The following is a 6,726-nucleotide window of genomic DNA, read 5'->3' as shown; positions in this document are numbered from 1 at the left end:
TGTGACAAAGCATATCAATGAAAAGCTCAAATTATACTTTTAACAAGAATGCTGAGACAGGACCTAAACTATGAAAAACAGATGATGTGATTTTATCCATTTCATCACTGAATACTGCTGTTTGGTCACAGAGATAAGCACACAGTGTCTTTTGGCTTCAGTGGCCTCGCACACTGGGTTTATGGCAATAGTAAGATAGTAAGATGTGTTGCCTCCAGCTCATCATTGTAAAGGCCACTTACTGTTACATTAAATGTACTGGGTAAGCAACATTTTTCAACATGCAGAGTTAATGTGAATATTTTACCCAAAGCATGCTATTTTTATAACCTAAGTAAAAAGGAAATTAAGGTGAGTGGAACAAAGTGAAACCAAGTGCAAGACACAGGCTCAAATGAATATGAGACAAGCACAAGAGTGTAAGAATTGCATTATTTGCTGGACTGGACTGAGAATATGTTGATTGCTTAAAGTGTGCATGGCAGAGTGAATGACAGAGTGCCCATTTTAAAATTTTTCTGCCTTTGAAAACTCTTGACCACATGAATACTTTAGGTTCTATAGTATGTTATGTGTCACGGTTTGCCGGGGCAAGCCGTGTGAATAATAATGGATCCAACTGCAGGCTGCTGAAGTGGAGGGTGAGTTTATTTGCAACTAAAAGGTACAACAGACAGGGTGGCGAGGAACAAAACGGTGAAAACTCTAAACTGGGAAAACTAAATAAAACACTAACCGGAATACAAACGTGACATGCAGGGAGAATGACCAGAGAATCAACACAGAAGGGTGGAAGGGAAATAACACAGACGAACCAGCAACTACCATGACAGAAGACGCAACTTAAATACACCCAGAGAACACAGGGAGATTACACGCAGGTGGGGAACACAGCTGGGAGTGATTATCGTGACGAGACTAGGGAGGCAAACTGAAAACACTCACATAAGACGCAGACCTTCACAATAAAACAGGAAACACATACACGCAATGACATAACACACCAACTAAACACAGACTGGGGGACACAGAACATAGGAACATGAACAGAAGAATACAAACACCCAAGGTAACCAAAACCACAGAATACTAATAGACTAAACATAAACACGGAGTCGCAGACTCCGGACCATGACATTATGTCCCTTCATCTTTAATCTTTTCATTATTACGCCTCTATATATGTGTTTACATTCTTTGCTGGTCTTCCTCCAGTCCTTAGCCTCATCAAATTTCTGTCTTTTTTCAGTCACCTCTGCTTTCTTCATTGTATATGCATCACTTATCAACATTCATTATGTTTGCTTCCCTATCCTCATCGATATCCGCACTAATACTTTCCCATTCTATTTTTTCCTTTTCCACTTGTCTCATCTCTTATCTTCCTGTATTTTTCTCCTCTTATGCGAACGTTTGTCCTTTCCTGTCGTCGTATCAGCCCCATCGCCTTTACAGATTTCCATTTTGGTCAGCGGTCCCCAACCCCCGGGCCTCGGAACGGTACATGAGTCGTTTGGTACCGGGCCGCGAGAGTTGAGGCTCAGGTGTGAAATGTATGGTTTTCAGGGTTTTTATCGGTTTTCAGCGTTATTTTGTTATCGTTTTTATCGTTTACTCGGTTTTCCTTGGTCTTTTCACGTGTGTTATGAATACATTTTTTTTCGGTACCGGTACTAGTTTTATTTTGTTGTATTTATCCGCGACATCTTAAAGGCCGGTCCATGAAAATATTGTCGGGCATAAACCGGTCCGTGGCGCAAAAAAGGTTGGAGACCGCTGATTTTGGTTACTCATCCCTCCGCTGAGTCTGCTTTTCTCTGAGCTGAGCATTCCCACCCTGGCATCAGTTTGTTGGTTACCACGACAACCTCCTGAGCCAAGTTATTTATAGCAACAGATCACCATTAGTCCTTCCCAATACAGGCTGTATGTGGACACATTCTTTTTTTGTTTTTGTTTTTTTTATTATTTGTGCCTCAGTGTGTGAACTTTTGTTTCAGAAATATAGGTCATATATGTAAAAGACAAGTTATTCTAATATTTTATGCAACATTGAAACATCAAAATATGCATTTCCATTCAGTAATGTTATTTTCTGCCAGCAATGCTGGTTTTTTTGTGGTCCTGCTGGCTGTAGTGATCCAAGTGTGCAGTTTCCCCTGGCTCAGGGGAAAATTTGGCAAAGGTCAGCTCATTGCTCCGTTTTTACAGTAACAACTCTTCTGTTTTAGTTTAGTCTCACCGCTCCCACTACTGGTGCAAAATAATCCCACTGTGCATGACACCTATCAAGTGCCACTGGGAAATAAGGTAATTGACTGGCTGGTGAAAGTAATAGTTCACAGTGTAGCCATGTGGCACACAGAATATAGTCAATCAATCAATTACAAAGAACCTCCTCTCCTCAGGATGGATCTTCCAGCATGACAATGACCCAAAACATACCCCCAAGGCAACTAAGGCATGGCTAAAGAAGGAGCACATTATGGTCTAGCTAGGTGATCAACTACAAGAAGTGTCTTTATGTATATATATATATATATATATATATATATATATATATATATATATATATGTATATATATATATATATATATATATATATATATATATATATATATATATGTATATATATATATATATATATAAGAACGTGTCCTTCGAGGCAAGTGTCTGCATTTGTAGCATCAAAGTATTTGTCTGTTTTCTCACTGTAAATTACTCTGTGGCTTTGACAGTAGTACATTTAAAACCTCTTCATTGTCTGCTCTTTATATTGCGTGCCTCTCCAACATCGATTGCAGCCAAGGCCACTGCTTCATGGCTGGCCTGTGTGGTTACCATGGAAACGAGCCCACAGCTTAGGAGTCGCCGAGAAACTAAACACCCTCCGATCAATAAGCTTCCCGAATAATGGGGTCGTAGACACACACACAAAACACAGACACACTAACCCGTCAGTCTCAGACCGACTCTGAGGCTCCATCAGTAAGTACAGTTGCACAAATTCAGCTTCTTATTAGTGTAGGAGAAAAGAGCGAGAGTCTTTTGAAACCCACTGAGAGACTTAACTGAGAGCATGGAGAGAGGAGTCATGGCAGTTGGCAAACTGCTGAAGAGGGAGATCTGGAGTGTGACTATCATTAGTCTCATACAATCCTGTGAAAAGAGCAGAGACGCTAAAATACAGAATACACATTGCACACATTAAAAAGGTAAAAATCATGCCTTTCTGCCATTAATACAATTGTGTGACAACAATATGAAGAGGACATACCACTATTGCTGATTTGTTACATGGGGGAAACATGGGACTTCTGGAGAATGTTACACATGTGAAGTAATATTGTAGTAATCAATAAATGACTACTAAAATCCCACAGTTGCTTCACATTTGGTCTAAAATCTACAGTGTACAGATATTAACGTGATGTTAATAGGTGCATGCACATACATGGATGGATACATATACATATGCATGTGTGAAACTTTCCAGTTAAAGAGCATGTCACCATAATGAAGTGTAAAAGCAAATGTTAAAAAATTTGAACGAAAACTAAGGTATTAAAATGTGTTTTAGCATATATTTAATTTTAGGTAGAACCTGAAATGCATGGTTGCTTGAACAGAAGTAAAAGGCCTTGATCGGTTAGACTTTGGCAGACTCTTGCCTTACATTAGGATGTTGCATAAATCTGTGTCATTTCATTTCATTTTTCCCGTGGTCCCTTTCTTCCCTGAAGGCCAAACACTCATTTTTTGGTTAGTCACACTTTCCTTATGCATGCATGACTACCATGTTGCAGTACACCACAAGGACACACATATATAATAAGCCTTGTTATCTTTTTAGCTTACACTTTATGTGTATAAAAATGTTCTTGTTCATAAGAAGATTATTATTTAAATTGACTGTACTGTGAAAAGGTGCCCACGTGGAAAAGACAGCTGTAGTGAAATGATTCTGCAAAAATGTTGCGCCAGAAAAAATAGTTCCTGCTCTATAAGTGTAGTTCTCTTTACTACTGATTGTTTGGTGAGGCCAGACTTCAGTCTGCAGTGACCATCCTTTGCTACCTCTTGGTTCATACAAATGTGCAGGGCCTTGAAAGTGATTAATAAAAACTAACTCAAAGGAAGGCTGATATATTTGGGTATCAGTGCTGCCACTGGATTACAGATTACTAATAGATCATTATTATTAAAATACATTACCATATGGTTTTCACTGCCCTATGCATAGCCAAGAAAACAGTCCTCATGAACTGGAAAAATAAAAATAATCTTAATTCTAACCAATATAGAAATTATCTATTAGATTACATTAGTCTTGATACAGCCTCTGCCACCACATCAGATCAATTGCTCTGCGCTCCTTTGATCAGCTCCATCACCTAGTGGGGGTGGGGGGTCATAGTTTGGTCCCGCCTTCACTGTTGTGATTGGTGTGGGGGTAGGGACAGGCTTAGGGCGTCGGGGGGTTCCCCGGAGGCATCTTCCTTGGGGGGCTCAACCCGGGGTAGCGGTCATGTCCGGTTAGGGGCTCTGTTGGCTCTCAGGTGACTGTTTCCTCGCGGCTGCGTGCAGCAGGGCTAGGGGAGGGTCTGTGCTGACGGACGTGGGTTACTGACCTGGTAGCCTGTCTGCCCCTGGGTGGGTCCGGGATGGGCGTGAGGTTCTGGGGGCGCTCCGTCTCTGGGCTGGGACCCGGACCGGGCCTCGGGGGCTTGGGTCCTGGTTGGTGTGTTGCCGGGGTTGTGGGCGGGTGGGTGCATGGGGGCCCAGCCCTGGAGCAGGGTGCCGCCGGTGCGTCGAGCCACCTGGGGGGCTCTTCAACTGGTGGGGGAGATTGTCACATCTTGCAGGAGCTTTCCTCTCCTCAGGAGCTCCCTCTGCAGGAGGGGGAGATACAGGAGAGGTGGAGGAAGATCTCAGCCTGGGTGTTTATTGTCTTATGTAGTCTGGAAGATGAGTGGATGGTGGGGTGGGTGCAGTTTTCTCTGTGGTGGGGTTGGGTGGACTGTCCCGGGCTCTGTGGGGCCGGGCGGCGCTGCTGCACTGGGCCCGGTCTGGATGGGCCTGGGCCCCCTTTCCCTGGCGGGTCGCGGAGTATGGGGGTGCCTACTGGGGTCAGCGGGGGAGCTGGCCCCAGGGAGGGGTCACTTGCCCCTCCCTTCCTTCCCTCCCCATCTCCAGCTGCCTCCCTCTTCCCGCTCCACCACAACCACCCACACATGCAGGGCCTTGGAGTAGGGGTATGTCACCAGGGTGCAGAGGAGGCTACCCCCCCCCCCTTCTGGCTGCCTCTGCCTCAATTTTATCCCACAACTTAGACATTCACATTACTCACACTCTCATTACACATACATATAGGATCTTGGGGGTGGGCACAATACACGGAGTCCAAAGTACCATCAGGGTGTACACCCCACCCCTGGCATCGTTGCCCACCTCTCAATTTTAAATACACGTAGACATTGAGGGCTAGCAGGAGGGACCATGCGCTTACCTGCTGCTCTCTGGCAGGTAGCTCCATGCCCTCCTGGGTTTTAAATGCACCTTAGAACACACATGCATCAACACTACAATGAGCGGGTGGAGGGAGGTTTGGAGTCTTCTCTCACCCCCATTCTCTGCGACCTGCTGGAGCAGGGGGGCTAGGACTAGGAGGAGGAGTTGGCCGTCCGACTGCGGTCTGGAGTGTGGAGCCTTCCTGCTGCTGCGGAGTCGGGGCGGTCTGCCTCCCCCCACCGCAGGGAAAAGGGAAACACCACCTGGGTCTGGGTGCAGTTCCCCCCTCCAGGGGCGGGGGCACCTAGACCCGGTTTGTAGAGTACGCTTGGGGAGTGTGATCGTGTGTACAACGTCTCTTTATGTCTGTCTCCACGTTGGTTGAGTGTGGAGTAAGTGCATATGAGAGCATGAGGGTGGGAATGGATGTTTGTATCTGTGTGTGCCTGTATGTCTGTGTCTATATGTCAGGTTGGGTGTCAGGCGCCACCTCTCTGGGGACATCTCAGGCCCTCCAAGGTTTGGAGGCCTATCTCCCCCTACCACCACTTCCCCTGCCAGTGGCGGACCCCCTCAGACATCGGTGCGTTGGTGGTTCTTTGTGTCCGGGGATGGGCGTCCAGGTACACACCGGCTCACTCCTTGGCGGCCGCTTATCGGGGCCTGGAGCCTGGGGCTCGCTCGGGCCACTTCGGAGGTGGGGTGCCCCCGGCCTCTCGGCCTGGGGCTCGGTCACTCAGGCGCAGCTGGCTGCCGGCGGAGCTCACGGGCGCGTCACTGCAACTCCCCCTGGCTTCTGCTCCGCGGCTGCTGAGTGAGCCCTCATCTGGGACTCTCCTCAGCTCTTACTGGGACAGTGGCGCGGCTGCCCCTCTGTTGGTCTTCCTTGGTCTCTTGTGTTCTGGGGGCCTCTGGATGTCTGGAGTTTTGATCTCCTCCACACCTGCTTCACGCCCTGGAGGACGGGGCTGTGGCCCCCCCACACCCTCTAGCAGATTATTACATGAAGGAACCTTTTAAAAAACAAAAAACAAGCGCGTCCATGCTCACAGGTGTACACACGGGTGATCACACCCACAAACTACACCCTTTTTGGCTCCTACCTCAAAGCACACTGTGTTCTGTTGATCTTATGTGCTGCACAATAATGTTTAATATTTAGTATTTACTGTCATATTCCCATATATCATTGTGATGCTGTTTATTCTATTACTC

Source organism: Diplotaxodon limnothrissa, linkage group LG7 (assembly GCF_057381915.1).
Source record: "Diplotaxodon limnothrissa isolate DT_005_m linkage group LG7, D_limnothrissa_male_GT1.1, whole genome shotgun sequence".
In the NCBI taxonomy this organism is placed as follows: Eukaryota; Metazoa; Chordata; class Actinopteri; order Cichliformes; family Cichlidae; genus Diplotaxodon; species Diplotaxodon limnothrissa.
This window is presented reverse-complemented; position numbering follows the sequence as displayed.